Source organism: Muntiacus reevesi, chromosome 20, assembly GCF_963930625.1.
Source record: "Muntiacus reevesi chromosome 20, mMunRee1.1, whole genome shotgun sequence".
Classification (NCBI taxonomy): Eukaryota; Metazoa; Chordata; class Mammalia; order Artiodactyla; family Cervidae; genus Muntiacus; species Muntiacus reevesi.
The window spans coordinates 4,531,768-4,550,852 of record NC_089268.1 but is presented as its reverse complement, the minus strand read 5'-3'; positions in this window follow the sequence as shown (position 1 = coordinate 4,550,852).

Sequence of the window (19,085 nt, the reverse complement as noted above, 5' to 3'; positions counted from 1 at the left end):
CAGCATGCCAGGCCTCCCTGTCATCACCAACTCCTGGAGTTTACTCAAACTCATGTCCATGGAGTCGGTGATGCCATTCAACCATCTCATCCTTTGTCATCCCCTTCTTCTCCTGCCCCCAACCCCTCCCACCATCAGGGTCTTTTCCAGTGAGTTCAGCTCTTTGCATGAGGCAGCCAAAGTATTGGAGTTTCAGCTTCAGCATCAGTCCTTCCAATGAACACAATCATTAGGAGAATGCTATTTCCCCATTTTGTAGATAAGCAAATCACATGGAGATCTAAATGCTGAAAGAAATGTTCACATGCTGAGGTGTGAGGATGTTATTCTCGCTTCTACATGAGTTTACTTGAAATTTTTGCTAACTAGAACAATCTGTGACCTATCAAACCTTCACTGTACATCTGCTTTTTAAGTATTAAAGAAATGTGCACATTAACTGGAAGTATAGAATGTCCATGTTAAAAACAAAGACTAAATCCTTCCATTCCCGGGACCCCATCGCTGGTCCTCCTCTGATGCTAAGGCTGCCTTCCCAGGTGTCAAGGCTATGCTGACTTGCTGTGAATGTGCTGATCTGGTTTTTTGAAACCTTAAAAAAATGTATCCCTGACTCATCTGATGCTTTTTGCTCTGACAGGACGCAAAACTTCTGAAAACCCTGTTTTTCCTGAGTAATCTGAGAGGCTGTATTCCAGACTATAGTCAGTTTGGCTCAGATAAAATTCTTTCTATTCCTACTAAAGATTGCTTATTGATTATCTTCTTTGACATAGATAAAATGCCAAGATCACATCATCAGGAGTCCAGAGTCAAACCAGGTCTTTGGAGTCCCAAGGATGACCTTGGCATATCATTGCAGTATGTCTTCATTTATAAATCATCCTAGATAGTACTGCAACTGAGTCCATTTCGTAACCCAGATGAATGAATTAATTGCTTTAAAGAGAATAAACACAGGGAAGTGAGGCTTTTTGGGATAAGAAGGCCTCCCTCACATTCAACAGATCAGATGATAAGAACGAATACTGTGTATGTACCTTTAGCCCGGCTGAGAGGGATAGAATGTATGTTGGACATAATCCCTACTCTCAGGGGTCTTGTAGTCTTGGGAGATGAAATTTACCCATAGGAAGCAATTAGAAGGTAAGACAGCATTTCATTAAGCTCCACATTGAATTCAAGCAATAAGAAAATTATCAGTTGAAAGAGGGGAGTTTGGTGAGAGCTGGATTCATTTGGGAGAGATTCACAGAGGACTCAGGATATGGGGGAGGGAAAGTCAGCCCTCTGTGGCATCAAAACCTGAAGGGAAAAATTCAAGAAGAAACTCAGGCACTTGCTATGTGTTCTAGAAAGAGGCATGTTCTACTCCTGCCTTTCTCCATATATGAAAATAGCAGTGTGCAGTTTTGTGTCTTTTGAAAAATAGCATCCAAGCACTGGAAAAAATTCTAAACATGAAACAAGAAGCAAAACCCACTGTGATATTTTCTCATTTGCACTTAACTCAGAGTTTGGGAGCTTTTACTCCTGGTGTGGATGCTCCTGACATTCTTCGCCTGATTGGATCCCTGCAGTGCAGTCTACTTCAGACTACCTTTTTTAGACCACTTGAAAGTTTTTCCATTTATTCAGCAGAATATATCAGCCTGTCAGCTGTGGATAGTTGGTGCCCATGGGAGATATATCTTTCCTCTGCAGGTGGCACTGGCTGCCGGCTTTCCTTTGGGGCGAGCTCTTGTTCTGCGGTCTGCGCGCAGGGGTCTCCTTTCCTCCCATCACTCTCTCCTGGTAATGGCCCGACCTGTGGTGTGTGATGAGAGAGAGCTCATGGGCTTCTTTCTTTGCTTTGTGATTAGTAAATTGCTTTTTCCTAAACTAGGCCATCCCATAACTTTACTCTTGCAATTCATCTGCCTCTACTGTTTCCAAGATTTTGATACCAATGCCACTTTACTTCCATTGCTGTCCCCTGGGACCTTGACTGCTCCTGCCGTCTTCTCTTTAATGACTTGCCATCTACATTGCAGAACAGCTTCACTCCCTCCCTCTGTCGGTCCTCATCACAGAAGCGGTTGGTCCAGTTGAGCTGCCACCCACCTTCCCTGCTGGACTTCAGTGAGGAAGTGGGAAGATTTCCTCGGGGATGGTCAGAGACCTCTGGAAGGTCTCCAACACTCCCAGGAGCACTTGACATGGCCTGAAGGCAAAACATTTTCCCTGCTGCCAGTTTTACTAAGTGAATTTTATAAGGTGAGGTGACACTGACATCAGAGTAATAATCGAATAAGAAAAGGACTTCTTGCTCTCAGAATTTCCTTCTTCTGCTCTTCTTATGCTCCTTCTGAATGCCACTTTCCTTTCTTCCTTCTAAGCACAGCATGTCATCAGGAAAATAGTTAATTAAAAAAAAATCACCAGATGGGTGATAATTCCAAGCTGAATTGTGAAGCTTAATATTTCTAAAAAAGGAAAAGTCCAGAAGAGGCCATTCAGCCCCTTCCCCCTATTTCTAGGAGGGAGGGACCTCATGACTCCCAGACAGATGGGTTTTGAGGCCATTTATACATATCTTGTAAAGCAGGCAGCAGGAGGAGAGTCTGGCTTATGGTGGATGAGCCTGTATTTAACAAGTAACAGTTAGCAGTAATGAGGATTGTACACTATTAATAAAACAGCCAAGAAAAGAACTAGAGAATTATGGTAGCTAATGGTCTGAAGAACATTACTATAAACTTGATTTTATGATACATTTTAGAAGAGCAGTTTGATCATAAATATTCACTCTCTCGTGACACATTGCACATAAAGTCCGATCTCAGGAACATTTTAAAAATACTTTTTAAAATTGGCAAAGACAAGAAAAGATAGCAAGGGAACTTCTCCTAGGTTTTTGAGTAGGAACCCTCAATAAAATTATTTCCACTGAAGATTTACCCTTAGGGAAACTCATAGTAAAGTGAAAAGGTCAACTCACTGAGAATATTTAAACCTCTATAAAAGGAGGAGAGAGGTAAGCAGCTCATAGGTGGCTTGTTTTTGGACTTCATTATCGTCACAAGGAGGTTTTTTCTGCTATTTCTAGAGTCAGTGTTTGGTCTTTTTGTTAAACGACCTTGTTTAACTTAAACACAGGTGGTCTCTCTTCTGCTTGCAGGTGATGGTGCACATTGACTCAGTCCCTTGGAGGCGCTCATATTAGTGAAAACTTCTTCACCCACCCTGCTTGCACTGTGGGCAGGGCCATAATTTCAAGCATGGCCAGTAAAAATAGTGCAGAAGATTTTTCCCGCTAATACTTCCTTAGTTCTTAAGGGCATGTTTTAATCTGGTAATAAATAACCCTGGCTTCCTTTAAAGCAGAAACAGACAGAAGAAACTAATTGTACTGCAACTCACGTTGCTGTTTTCCTTCGATCTCCAGAGCAATTCTTTACTCAATCTGAATTGGGCAGTGGAGAGATGTGTTAGAGAAGGGAAGAAAAAAGGGATGTTTAGAACTTTTAAGCTCTCTCTCTCTCTCTTTTTTTTTTTTCCTAAATTGGGGTATAGTTGCTGCACACAATCTTGGGTTAGTTTCCGCTCTACAGCGAAGTGAATCGGCCTAAGTGTCCACGTATCCCTTCCCTCTTCGACCTCCTTCCGCCAACCCGCATGGCTACGCGGCAGCTCTCCGCGGCAGCTCTCCGCTAGCAGTCCGCTTCACACTTCTTAGCGGACTAGTCACGTCTAACCTCCCGTTTCACCTCGCCCTCCCCTTACACCACTGTGTCCAAGGCTCTGTTCCTTTTTTTTTTTTTTTTTTTTTATAGTCAATCCATTTTATTTATTGTTTTTAAAAGTTATCATTTTTTAAATTTATTTTTATTAGTTGGAGGCTAATTACTTTACAATATTGTAGTGGTTTTTGCCATACATTGACATGAATCAGCCATGATTTTCATGTGTTCCCCATCCCGATCCCCTCTCCACCTCCCTCCCCATCCCATCCCTCTGGGTCTTCCCAGTGCACCAGCCCTGAGCACTTGTCTCATGCATCCAACCCCGGTCTGTTCTCTGTGTCTGCGTCTCTATTCCTGCACTGCAAACAGGCTCATCTGTACCACTTTTCTAGACTCCACATATATATGTTAATCTCTAAGTCATATCGTCAATGTGTGCTTTATTATTATTTTTTGCTTTCTTTAGGTTCCCAAAACATCAAGCACACTTGTATTCAGGATAAGCATGAAAATAAGAAAATACATCCCAAACAGTATGTATACCCTATGTGGTTACTTGATATTTCTAATATATCTCTATTTTCTGATATTTTTGTAGGTTAAAGATCTATACAATATTTTAATAATGAATCCATTGGTAAAATAATTTTAGTGTTTCTCAAGTATCTTTATATAGATTTATTTGCTTACATATGGAATATATTTGGCATTATACTAATATCTCATGTACATTAAAATATACAGAGAAATAGATGTAAAGCTAAGAATAAATTATTTTAAATATTTTGCCAATCAATATAGTATCTTGTTAATAGTTTGTGACACTACAGAGAGTTGAGACAAGGGTAGTTGTTAATCTTGGTAAAAGTATATCCATATTTCAAATACTCTTTTTTATACACTCAAGTTATCTTTGGTAGCCAGATTATCACTGTTTTCACTTTATAAGGAAAATCTCATGTAAAGAGGAAGAGAACTGTCAGCTCTACCCTTTACTCTTCACCCATGTTTACATCATTAGTACTATGTTTGATCTGTCATCTCTGCAAGAGTGTTTTTAAACTACTTGTCTAGGTTACAAGAGTCATTTAGCTAAAACTAGGAAAAAATCCATAGATCTGCATAGTCACACTTCAGGTTCACTTCATCCACTGCACTACAAGGGGGAAAACAGGTGAGGCACCGCTTACAGCCCATCTACTCTGGGGAACAGCTCTCTGCCCTCAAGTACCCCATGTTCTACATGTGATAATGACAGTCTGATTCACAGGTGGTTGAGAGTGATGGTTCATCTGAATACTAGGTGTTAGACAATTGATAGAGCTGAATTTTCTTTTTTATGAAAAAATAAATAGAAATTTAGTATTTTTTCTCAACTTCTATGGATGGCCCTTATGTAATTCCTGAGGGGGTGAGGAGTTCCCATCTTGGAGATCACTACTTGTGATACCATGTGTTGACAACCTCAAAACCTGTTTTTTAAGATGAGTCTGATTTTATTTTATGATAATGATAATGAACATAGAGCAAAGATGAGTGTCATAGTCAAATCCCAGGAGGTCCTCAATAAGGTAGCTATGACTCCTGATGACTGCTCTGAACCACCTCATTTAACTCTGCTATGCTATGAATTCCATTAAGGACAACTTTCTAGGGAAGATAAGTCCAGCAATTAAGTTCTATTAATAATTAAGCTGTTCAAAGCACAAGTCAGTTCAAATATGCATTTGCTGAGGTAGAAGGTAAACCTGTTAACACATAGTAACATTTATGAGAAATGAATCACTTGTGGATATAATGTGTCCAGATGAAATAAAATATCCCAGAACTGAGCTTGTGAGCAGTTAGATGGTTCTAATGAAGATAGAGCTACAAGTGCTCTGAAACTGTTGGAGAGTGGAAATGTTCACTAACATAACTGATCTTAGAAGACAGGTTCTTCTAAGAAGAAGAAAAATGAGCATAAAAGAGAGTAAGGATGTTATTTTGGAGAGAGAACATCTGAAGCAAAACTTCTGATTACTTCTTGATTTTAGATTGCTCAAAATACTGATTTCTTATATAAATTTGGAAATCACTGTTCTATGTAGCTGTACGGTTAGAATTCATTTCTTTGTAAGCACTTCCTTAAAATCTTAGAGTGTTACATATTTAACTCTAGGAAAGATAGAAATAGCTTCCCCTAATCTAGGGATAAATATGAGAGTCTATTTTCTCTATTTTTTCCCTCTAAATATTTCATTCTTGCCCTCTAATTTTTGAGCCATAAGCCATAGCAGAAGCAGTAGCTGTACGTTATAGGAATACCAACCTTATCCTCCCTTTCCCCGGTGTTTCTTGCGTGAACAATGGATGTTAATATTATCTGCAGATTATGATTCAGAATTTTTGAGATGTATCTGAACCATTCAAGTTTATTTGTACAAAAGAGGCTAGCAGGAGATGTAACTTCTTAAGCTAGAAGTCTGTTAAATTTTTACCCTGTCTTTTTGTGTCATTGTGTAAAATCAGCAAGTACATTTGGGAATAGATACAATGAAGACACTTTCTCATCCTCAAAAGCTTTTTGATAATAGCATTCTTTTCTTCCTGACTTATGTTGTAAGGCTAAGGCATTAAAATGTTGGCTGTATTCCACTCAATGTTGTATATCCCGTGGACATCAAGAAGATTTTGAATTCTCTTATTGTGTGAGAATCACATCTGTTTTTTTCCCCCCAGTCTTATTCAGCTTTTGTTCCTTGAGCATTTTCAAAATTTTGTATCAAAATGTATTTGTGTTTTCTATGACCTTTTCACAGATGAAGGTAAAGCAAAAGAAAGTCCCCCCTGCAAATCAATTCAAATTATTGCCAAGAACTACTGAGTGATCTGCTTTATAATAGGAGCGTGTGTTTGGCTTTCCAGAAACAAAAGCTTAATTAATAGGCTTATATTGATTATCGATCAGTAGCAAAACTTTAGAAATGTCCATGAATCTTCATATTCTGGAAATCGCTTGGAATATGGATGAAATGAAAATTAAAAGTCTTACAGAGAATTCTTATTGTCTATACCTAAGACAATAAAGTAGATTGTCTATACCTAGGTACTGTCTATACCTAATTTGTCTGTAGAGTAGTTTATGGTCTCTGTAGAGGCTTTTTCATTTTAATGGTGAGAAAAGTGGTTGCCAAGCATAGAGGGTGGGGAACAAGACCCCAAACCTGACTGCAGTCAGGTTTCTGACTCAGCCATTCCTGCTGGGAGGGTAGGAATCAGTAGTTTAAAAACTTCCCTGTGTGATTCTAGTAGTAAGCCATGTGTGTATGTGTGTTAGTAACTCAGTTGTGTCTGACTGTTTGTGACCCCATGGACTGCAGCTTGCTGAGCTCCTCCATCCGTGGGATTCTCCAGGCAAGAATCCTGGAGTAGGTTGCCATTTCCTTCTCCAAGTAAGTCATATTTGGATTTAAATATAAAGGTGGCCTATATAAGATTTCCTACTTAGTAACTGAAAGGAAAAAAGAATAACAATTTCACATTTTTTAGAAGGGCAGAATTTCAGGCGATTGCAGCATCAGTATAAGGGGACATCCCAGGTGGTGCTGGTGGTAAAGAACCTGCCTGCCAATGCAGGAGACGTAAGAAACTCAGATTCCATCTGAGAAAACCCCCTGGAGGAAGGCATGGCAATCCACTCCAGTATTCTTACCTGGAGAATCCCATGGACAGAGGAGTCTGTCGGGCTACAATCCATAGGGTCGCATGGAGTTGGACATGACTGATGAGAATTAGCATGCATGCACACACACTTTATAAGGACTTTGTTCCCAGGTGACAGGAACCTGGCAGAATCCATGAGAGGGTGCGAGGAGATGGAGCCCCAGGAGGAGAACTGGGGGAGACCACCCCGCTCCCTGGTCCTGGTAGATGGTGGGCTGCTGGTCAGAATGAAACAAGACAGTCAGTCAACAGGTGTCTAGTTCCCTCCCCCTCTACCCTTCCTGGTGGAGGAGCTGCTGCTTCTTTGGAGCAGGCAGAGAGCTGTGGGAAGCAGCCTGGCGACGCTGAAGCTCATGGCTGCATCTCTGGATGTGCCAGGGAGGAGGATGGCAGGAATTAGGGCAACCAGCCTTCCTGCCAGTGCCTCAGCTCAGCACAGCAGCTGAGAGGCACCACAGTCAGAGAAAGGCTGTCAGATGGGTAACAGGAAGGCAAGAGCCGAGTCTGGGGACTCACACTAATTGAAATTCCAATGGAAGGACTAGATTACCATCTACTAAATTTGTAAGAGTAATGGAAAGTACCAGATTTTACACCTCACGGGCTTCTCTTTTAGAGGTCAAAACTATAAAAAGGCAGAGAAAGTGGACCCAAGGGGATTTTGAGAAGGGGAAGGGGATGTGTGTTGGGGGAGGGTCAGGGGATGTTTCTCTGTCCTTCATTCCAAGTTGAGTCTGAGGGAGAGGCTTCGGAGGAACCACTCACAGAGTTTGGAACGTGTTCCCTGCCCGTGGGTAGCAGGGAACATGACTGTCTGAGAGGCAGGCACTTGGGTGGTGTGAGGACCGCCTGACGCTCCTCATGGACAGCGGGTGTGTGAGGGTTTACACAGCACTCCATGTTCGAAGGGTTCTTCCTCGGAGTTGGGAGGGTGGGGGGTCTTTTAATAGTGAGAGTTCATACTGAGTGAGCGGCTATAGAAGTTGGGAATGACAGAGAGAGCAGAGGTCCATGTGGTTCTCAGTGAAGGCCACCTTCAGGGAGCCCAGGGCACCCATGTAAGAACATGTTTTAGTTAAACGCCTTGCCCGGAAGACCACTGACCAGACAACTGTGGTGTCTGCCATGGTCTTTGCCCCCTCCCTTAACCTTTCACCTCTGGGATCAAGCTGGGGGAATTCTAACTCTTGCTCACTAACCTAGTAGAAGAAAGGAGGAGGATCAAACACAGAAAGAGAAGGTTCTGCGCCTCCATCCCCACTGCAAAGCTGGCTCAGGCCCCACAGGTGGGATGGCTGTAACCTCCATGTGGTGATGTTAGTAGCAATAGTTTGCTACTAGTTTGCTACTATTTGCTACTAGCAAATAGTTCTACTGTTTGCTACTAATATTCCCAAACTACCTTATTTGCAGCCCCACTGCAAAGCTGGCTCAGGCCCCTACAGGTGGGATGGCTGCAACATCCATGTGGTAATGTTAGTAGCAATAGTAGTGTTAGGAGTGGTGGTTATGAAAAACCATGTGTGGATTATGTTAGATAATATACACTACAGTATCGCACATTTCATGGGGGTTGAATCCACAGATGCAGAACTGGTGATATGCAGGGCAGACTGAAAAGTTACTTTTGACTGCATAGGGGTCAACACCCCTATCCCCACATTGTTCAAGGCTCAACTGTGTAAGCAATATGAAAGAAAGCTAAAGGCTTGCCAAAAGCTTAGCAGAAAATTAACTTACTTCACATAAAAATCTATGACAATATCCTTAAGAAATTCTTGTATCTTAAAAACAAATGACGAGTCCAGGCAAGTCCTCAGTAATAGCAAAAGCCTCCCATGGTTTTTCCCAGGACCAGTAGGAAATGGTGTGGCCCTTTCACATTTCTTCCTCATGAAAACATTGGAATTCTGGTTTGTTTCCAGGTTATATCTTAGATTCAAAAGACACATTTTTGAAATTTGGTTTTTTTTTCACACATGCCTTCCTTTGATGTGTCCTTCATAGGCCATGCATTTGCTATTAGCATGTTCAAAGGGAATTTTCACAGAAAAATTAGAAACATTATTCCTCATATAAATGTTATTAATAATTATTTCAAGTGCAATATTTGCCAGAAGATCAAGGACAGTTTGAAAAATTAATATATTCTTCTAGACTTGTGAACTTACTCATTCCTTGACAATTATTCCAAATTCTCTTCTTATTCTTTGTAGGCTCATTCCCAGCCTTTGACAAACTGCTGGGAACATCTACAGAAACTCAACAGGTGATTTTTAGACATAACAACATACAGATTTAGTTAGGCCAGAGGTATGTAAAGAAATATCTACAGTTCAGGATCACCTTCTGGTTCTTCTAACTATATCTTGATGAAAAGTTCAGCAAGAAAAAATTATGGACTCTATTAATAACCAGAAGAGTGTTCCCATTGGTACAACCCGCAGTTCAGAATGACGCCTTCAAAGGGACTTTGAGCTTAAATGTTTAAGCCTGACTAAAATTCCATGGGATGTTTTCTGACCCTTTAGAGGCATGTTGGTGATGGAAGTATCCAGTCATTCCCTACTTGTTTTCCTGGTAAACAGATGACATTTAACCCCCAAAGCTGCATGCGCTCTGCTGTAGGTGTCTTCATTCAATGCTGCTTCTACTGCTCCAGTGCCTGGTGCTGGGGAAGAAACTGCCAAATCATCCAGCTCAGGAGGTATGTCTTCTTTTATTAGTCCTGCTATTGTCATCATAACTGCTGGAAAAAAAAAAAAAAAAAGACTGGATGCTCTGACCAACAGGTTTTGCAAGCAGGAGACAGGAGCCTAATGTACCATAGTGACACTTCCATTGTACTTTCCTCTTAATCTTAAGCTTCAGTCATGGTGGACTCTCATTTTCTTCATCACAGTTACCACACCTTGGGGCCCACTTATCTTATGGGATTAATTTCAGCTGTTTAGACCTGTGGTGGGTATTTTTTCCTTCAGGCTGCTGATTTGACTACTATGTCTGTGCATTAGCATGAGGAATATGTCTTCCATAAATATTCTAAGATACTTAGTGTATTTTCACTTAACTTCCAATTATCTCTCAACATATTATGTTCAATTATGGGGTCTTTCAAAGTTTTAAAACTGCCACTCTTGTGTTGTCTTACTTGTGTCTTCATGATGAAATCACAAGAACTAGTGATACCTGCATGTACTGTAGCCATCCATGGAGGTGACAATACTCCAGCCCTAGGGAAGGGCTTCTTTGTGACTCTTGTCCATTGGATTGAGTTGAAAAGCAGTGGGATCCTAAACCAGGAGCACTTAAGGAAGAGAAACACAAGCTAATCAGTTTGCCCAAGCCATCATCTCTTCACTACTCTTCAGTCATCTCATCTGCCCCTTCCCCTTCTGCCTCTGTTTAATCCAGAAACAAATCTTTATGTAGGACAAAAGGAATAGTTAGACTTGGACATGGAACAATGGACTGGTTCAAAATATGGAAAGGAGTACATCATAGCCATATATTTTCACCTTGCTTATCTAACTTATATGCAGAGAACATCATGGGAAATGCCAAGCTAGATGAGTCACAAGCTGGAATCAAGACTGCCAGGAGAAATATTAATAACCTCAGATATGCAGATGACACCACTATAATGGCAGAAAGTGAAGGGGAACTAAAGAGTATTTTGATGAGCATGAAAGAGGAAAGGATATAAGGGGACAAAGTGGAAACAGTGACAGATTTTATTTTCTTGGGATGGTGACTGTAGCCATGAAATTAAAAGGTGTTTGTTCCTTGGAAGGAAAGTTATGACAGACCTAGACAGTGTATTAAAAAGCAGAGATGTCACTTTGCCAACAAAGATTCATAGAATCAAAGATATGGCTTTTGTCCAATAGTCATGCATGGATGTGAGAGTTGGACCATAAAGAAGGCTCAGTGCTGAAGAATTGATGCTTTTGAATTCTGGTGCTGGAGAAGACTCTTGAGAGTCCCTTGGACTGCAAGGAGATCAAATCAGTCAATCATAAAGGAAATCAACCCTGAATATTCATTGGAAGGACTGATGCTTGAAGCTGAAGCTCCAGTACTTTGGCCACCTGATGGAAAGAGCCAACTCATTGGAAAAGACTCTGATGCTGGGAAAGATTGATGGATGCAAATTTGTGGAAACTCTGGGAGATAGTGAAGGACAGGGAATCCTGTCTATGGGTCCATGTCCACTGTAGTCCATGGGTCGCAAGAGTCGGACATGACTTAGCAACTGAATAACAACAACAAATCTTTGTAAGTATAAACACAGTCCTATCACTTAACCTCAATGAAACTACTCAACGAATTCAGGACTTCCTAACACCCCTGCCCATGTCACCTGCCTCCTGAGACATCCCCCTGCACCTCCCCCGAAGCACCACGCTTCTGCAGATTGTCTCCTTCACTCCAGGAGAAACCCAACCTCCTTCCTGCCTTAGGGTCCTGTATATTTTGGTTCTTTTCCTTGAGATGCTCCCCACTTGACCCCTCCACTTCACTGACCTAACTCCTTCCTATGTTTAGGCCTTAGCTTAAAGCTCAGCTCCATGAGATCAGGGTTTTTCTCAAATGTATCACCTTTCAGATTGGCATCTGGCACAAAGATGCACTTGGTTTTTCTTGGATGGAGCAACAGTTAATTGTTTTGCTCAACCATGCCACTCTTAGACCCAGGACAGGTGGCCTAGAGAAATGGGTGAATGAAGTATGCCACTAACTGTGTCCTCTCTGGTATGTTTGAGTGTCAGTCACTTTGTTTTTATTGAAGATGATAATTCCTGTAAAATAACTACTTTGTGGAATTGTTAGAAAGAACATTTGAAATTTCAAACACACAAATAAGAGATTTTGATTAATGATAAATGTTTTTATCTGTGCCATCAAATACATAGGTATATTTATAATTTGAAGTGAGTATATGTATATATCAGAGTGAAATATCAGTAAACTGGACCCAACTGGGTTTAAAAAAAACTGAGATTCTTATCTCTCTGAATGAGAAGTCCGATGGTGGGGAAGCTCCAGGCATAAGCTGTCATGACTTTAGCTTTGTTCCTTTGTCATTCTCTGTTTCCCCCTTTTCTGTGATCAAATCCTGTTTTCAGATTCATAGCACAATTGCTGTAGCAGTTCTGGACATACTATATAGACTTGATGACATGCAGAGAAAGAGCATGTATTTCTGTCAGTTGTGAAAAGGGGGGAAGACTTCCCCGAATGCCCTCCACCAGGAGACTCCCTCTGTTGTCACAGTTGCATCACATTCCTGGCTTAAATCAACCATGGGCAGGGGACTGAGAGCATTATATTTGGCTTCAACTCTCTGATTGGTAGTGGTGCCAGACTATGGGAATCTTATGAACCTGCAGAGAAGTGTGGTTGACAGAAAAGCGCTGCGGTTGTTTCCAGAAGGAGGAAGGAGCAATGAGTGAGTAGATGGGTAATCAACCAGTGGTGTCTCCTATGTCAAATATGAAAGTGAAAGTGTTGGTTGCTCCATCGTGTCTGACTCTGCAACCCCATGGACTGTAGCCTGTTAGGCTCTTCTGTCCATGGAATTCTAGGCAAGAACACTGGAGTGGTATCCATTCCCTTCTCCAGGGGATCTTCCCGACCCAGGGATATGTAAGTTTACAAGTATTTTTCTTGTTCATGGAGGCCAAGGTCACAGTGAAAAGATGAGATTTATAGTTCAAAAAGATTGTACTATTACATAATGCTTTAGAATACACAGTGTTAGAAATGATATTATTAGCAAATGATATCACTAGCAAGACAGCCCATGTTGCATATGTAACAGTGAAGTAAGTTCCTTTGCAGTGTAGGCAGAAATCACATCTGATTATAAGGCAGAGGGGACTATCAGATATCAAAGGGCTCCGCAGCAGCAACAGCTCTCAGGGATGACATGCGTGTTCTTCATGCCATCCTGTGCTCGTTGCAAACATGGCTAACTCATCACAGCACACGCCTCATGAGAGTGGACATGATCTGGCATCTTCTCAGACCACTCCTGTTTGTCAACTGGAGCTGATCCTTCAAAGAAAGCCTGTCCACCGTCTATAATACAGACATGTTACAGGAATCTATTTTTATACAGAGAAGCATCATGAGAAAAATTCCATGTAATTTAAAAATGAAATCATTAAGGATCTGGACCCAAAGCAAAGGGAAGGGAAGGATGTGTGGAAGTTTTATGCACTGTGATTTTTGGTATAAGTGACCTTTGCATCAGTCCTGCAGGAGGACTGATGGATGGGAAGCATGTCTGGGGATCAGCAATGACAGGCAGCTGCAGCCCAGTGCAGTTCACATATTGAGATGGAAAGGGGACCCCACCTCCTGCACTTTGGGCCCTCTTTTCTGCATTCTCTGCCCATCCATCCTCATTCTGTTTACCCTCAGCCAAACCCTGCTGTCAGCAAGAGATCTGACAAGTCATTCATATGAAACATCGTACCACACGATTGATAAAACTCAGAAATCTTCCCCTGAGCTCCTTTGAATATTTTTTGAAAGCAAACCCTTAAACCAGAAGGTATGAAATTAAAGAGATGGAATCTCACCAGCTAGAGAGATAGGTGCAGGACAAGGGCAAGACACAGAGGCCTCCCTACGTCTGTGAAATCATACCTGGCAGGGAAACACTGAATAATGACAAATATTTAGGGTAAAGATAATTGACTCTGCCTATAGTTCCCAATGCTTTAACAGATGGCTTTATTGAGATATAATTCATACCATTCAATCTTTACAGTGTACATTTGAATGGTTTTTAGTAGATTCACAGGAGTCTGCAAATATCACCGCTATCTAATTTTAGAAGAAAAGGAAACCCTGTACCCATTAGCACACAGATTCTTCCTCCCTCCAGTCTGTGGCAACCATTAATTTGATTTATCTCTATGGATTTTCCTGTTCTGACCATGTCATATAAGTGAATCATACAATATGTGATTTTTGTGGCTCACTTCTTGCCCTTATCTAAAGGTTTTTCAAGTTCATCCATGTTGTAGCATCTATGAGCACTTCATTCCTTTTTATTGTTAAATAATATTCAATTGTATAGATATTCTACATTTTGTTTATTCATTAATCATTGGTGAACATGTGGCTTGTTTCCAACTTTTGACTGTTTTGAATTATATTGCTATGAACATTTGTGTACAAGAGTTTTTGTGGACATATGTCTTCATTTCTCTTAGGTATATATCTAGAAAAGAAGTTGCTGGGTTTTAACAGTAATTTTATGTTTATTAACCCTTTCAGGAACTGTCAGATCATTTTCCAAAGTAGTGATACCATACTAAGTTCCCACCAGTGGCATGTGAAGTTTCTGATTACTCCATATCCTTGCAGCACTTGTTTTTACCAGTCTTTTAGAATATGGCCATGCTGCTGGGTGTTTCATCAGTAGTTTTTATTTACATTTTCCTGAAGGCTTGCCAAACACTCCTGCACCTGCTTCTCCAGCCACAAGACAAGCATGCTTCCATTGTTCTTGTCATGTGAAATCTCTTTCGTTTCCCTTTTCTAGCTAACCACCATAGCAATTAACATAGTGGATGAAAACTTCCGTTTAAATGATACTGATCCTGTTCCTGATTTGGAAGGTCGATGTTCAGGATTTCTTCAGGTCATGGACAATACTGTTTGAAAATGAAAACCTCACCTTGTGTGTGAGAGCAGATGCCGATGAACAGAAACTAAAAGTAACTTTTAACACAGCCTTCAACCTTGTACATCGCTGAATGGCCTTTCTGTAATTTGAAATGGATTAGAGTCATGGCTGTCCTAAAATGCAGTAGGAACTGAGAAAGATGAATAGTCTATTTTATTTTCTTAGCTCTTCGAAACATTAGTATTATTTCAGCATTGCAGAAAGTCATATTTCTTTCATTTACATTTATCTCTAGTCAAAAGCATTCAGTTGCAAGTGGTCCCAAAATCCCTTGTGAAAGAGAGTCCCTGTTTCCCAAAATTTGCTTGGCTGATGTCATTGTGCCATTAGGCCGGAAGCTGACCCTGATCACTTTAAGCAAGTCTCCATCTTATCCATTAACTTAGAGGAAGTTCATCTTCATCCTTTGTTGTTGTTGTTGTTCAGTTGCTAAGTCATGTCCAACTCTGCAGCTCCATGGACACCAGGCTCCTCTGTCCTTCACAGTCTCCTGGAGTTTGCTCAGATTCATGTCCATTGAGTCACTGATGCAATGTAACCACCTCATCTTCTGTCACCCCTTCTCCTTTTGCATTCAATCTTTCCCAGCCTCAGGGTCTTTTCCAATGAGTCAACTCTTCACATCAGGTGGTGGACCTTCAATTTCAGCATTAATTCTTCCAGTGAATATTCAGGGTTGATTTCCTTTAGGATTGACTGGTTTGATCTCCTTTCAGTGCAAGGAATTCTCAAGAATCTTCTTCAGCACCACAATTCAAAAGCATCAATTCTTGGCACTCAGTCTTCTGTAAGGTCCAGCTCTCATACCCTTACGTGATGTTAGGGAAGTTAAATAAATAGTCTTGTCTGGGCTTCAGAGACAAAGCAGAGCAGGACTCTGACCTTGCTTCTCACCTGCCTGGACACTGCCCTGCCTGAGAGTGACTGTGAGTGAGTGCTTGCTGTGAGTGTGAGGCTTGCAGCACCATAGACAATGTAGGGGCAAGTCTTGAGATTGTTGAGCTCCTGGAGGGGCCCTGGCCAGCCAAGCCCCAGACTTAACAACATTTCAAGACAAAGCTAACAAGACAAAGCTAACAAGACAAAGCTAACAATGCTAACATGAAACCAGAGCTACTGTTTGCTCACAGAATGATGACGATATTAGTTTGCATTTTGGGATTATGAGCAGAAATCCCAAACTGCAATTTTTGAAGTCTTACCCATGGAGCAGACATGCTGCCTGGGACCTTTTCCCAAATGGGACTCCAGATGTGCTGTGACATGGGACTTCCCAGTGTTTTTTGAGTCTGGATGTTGGTCAAAACTGAATTTGGTGATGTATCTTCTGCTTTTTCTATTTCCTTTTCTTTTAATGTTAGTTTATTGAAATTAAGCTAGATAATTCTCTAATAAATATTGATATTATTTACTTGTATAGAACAAGAGGGCTTCCCTCATAGCTCAGTCGATAAAGAATCTGCCCACAATGCAGGAGACCTGGGTTCGATTTCTGGGTCAGGAATATCCCCTGGAGAGGAAATGGCAACCCACTCTAATATTCTTGCCTGGAAAATGCCATGGATAGAGGAGTCTAGCAGGCTACAGTCCATGCGGTCACAAGAGTTGGACACACCACCACCATAGAACAAGTGGCTTATTTTGTTAACAAGTCCTTTGAACCTGAGATCAAAGTAAAAACTTCTGGCAAAACACATGACTACTGGAAAAATCATAGCTTTGACTATATGGACCTTTATTGGCAAAGTGATGTCTCTGCTTTTTAATATACTAGGTTTGTAAACAACTTTTCTTCCAAGAGGCAAGTGCCTGTTAATTTCATGGCTTCAGTCACCATCTGCAGTGATTTTGGAGCCCAAGAAAATAAAATCTTTCATGAGTTCTGCTTTTCCCATGTCTATTTGCCATGAATTGATGGGACTGGATGTCATAATCTTGTTTTTTGAATGTTGAGTTTTAAGCCAGATTTTTCACTCCTCTTTCAACCTCATCAAGAAGTTCTTTAGTTCCCCTTCACTTTCTGCCATTAGAGTGGTATCATCTGCATATCTGAGGTTGATTTCTCTCAGCAATCTTGATTCCAACTTGTGATTCATCCAACCTGGCATTTTGCATGATGTACTCTGCATATAAGTTAAATAAGCAAGGTGACAATATATGGTTTTGATGTACTCCTTTCCCAGTTTTGAACCAGTTCATTGTTCCATGTCTGGTTCTAACTGTTGCTTCTTGACCTGCCTACAGGTTTCTCAGGAGACAGGTAAGGTGGTTTGGTATTTCTATCTCTTTAAGAATTTTCTAAAGTTTGTTGTTATCCACAGTTAAAGACTTTAGTGTAGTCAGTGAAGCATAAGTAGATGTTTTGTGGAACTCCCCTCCTTTTTCCATGATTCAGTGAATGTTGGCAGTTTGACCTCTGATTCCTCTGCCTTTTCTAAACCCAGCTTGTACATCTGGAAGTTCTCAGTTCACATACTAATGGAACCTAGCTTGAAGGATTTTGAGCATAACCTTGCTAGTATGTGACATAAGCACAACTGTACAGTAGTTTTTTTTTATTTAATTAAATTAATTAATTAATTTTTTTTATTAGTTGGAGGCTATTTACTTTACAGTATTGTAGTGGTTTTTGCCATACATTGACATGAATCAGCTATGGATTTACATGTGTTCCCCATCCCGATCCCCGCTCCTGCCTCCCTCCCCATCCCATCCCTCTGGGTCTTCCCAGTGCACCAGCCCTGAGCACTTGTATCATGCATCCAACCTGGGCTGGTGATCTGTTTCACCCTTGATAGTATACTTGTTTCAATGCTATTCTCTCAGAACATCCCACCCTCGCCTTCTCCCACAGAGTTCAAAAGTCTGTTCTGTACATCTGTGTCTCTTATTCTGTCCTGCATATAGGGTTAGCGTTACCATCTTTCTAAATTCCATATATATGTGTTAGTATACTGTATTGGTCTTTATCTTTCTGGCTTACTTCACTCTGTATAATGGGCTCCAGTTTCATCCATCTCATTAGAACTGATTCAAATGAAGTCTTTTTAATGGCTGAGTAATATTCCATGGTGTATATGTACCAGAGCTTCCTTATCCATTCATCTGCTGATGGGCATCTAGGTTGCTTCCATGTCCTGGCTATTATAAACAGTGCTGTGATGAATACTGGGGTGCACGTGTCTCTTTCAGATCTGGTTTCCTCAGTGTGTATGCCCAGAAGTGGTATTGCTGGGTCATATGGCAGTTCTATTTCCAGTTTTTTAAGGAATCTCCACACTGTTCTCCATAGTGACTGTGTACAGTAGTTTGAACATTCTTTGGTTTTGCCCTTCTTAGGGATTGAAATGAAAACTGACCTTTACAAGTTCTGTGGCCACTGCTGAGTTTTCCAAATATGTTGGCATATTAAGTGCAGCACTTTAACAGCATTATCTTTTAGGATTATAAATAGATCAGCAGGAATTCCATCATCTTGACTAGCTTTGCTCATACTATTACTTCCTAAGGCCCACTTGAATTCACATGCTAGGATATCTGGCTCTAGGTTACTGACCACACCATCATGGTTATCCGGGTCCTTAAGACCTTTTTGGTATATTTCTTCTGGGTGTTATTGCCACCTCTTCTTAATGTCTTCTGCTTCTGTTATGTCCTTACTGCTTCTGGGCTTGATAGTGCCTATCCTTGCATGAAATGTTCCCTTGGTATCTCTAATTTTCTTGAAGAGATCTCTAGTTTTATTCATTCTATTGTTTTTCTCTATTTCTTTGCACTGTTCACTTACAAAGGCTTTCTAACAGCTCCTTGCTATTCTGTGGAACTCCACACTTTCCTGGTTTTATCTCTCCCTTTTCCCTTGCCTTTTACTTCTCTTCTTTTCTCAGTTATTTGTAGAGCCTCCTCAGACAACCACTTTGCCTGGTTTTGATCACCGCCTTCTGTACAAT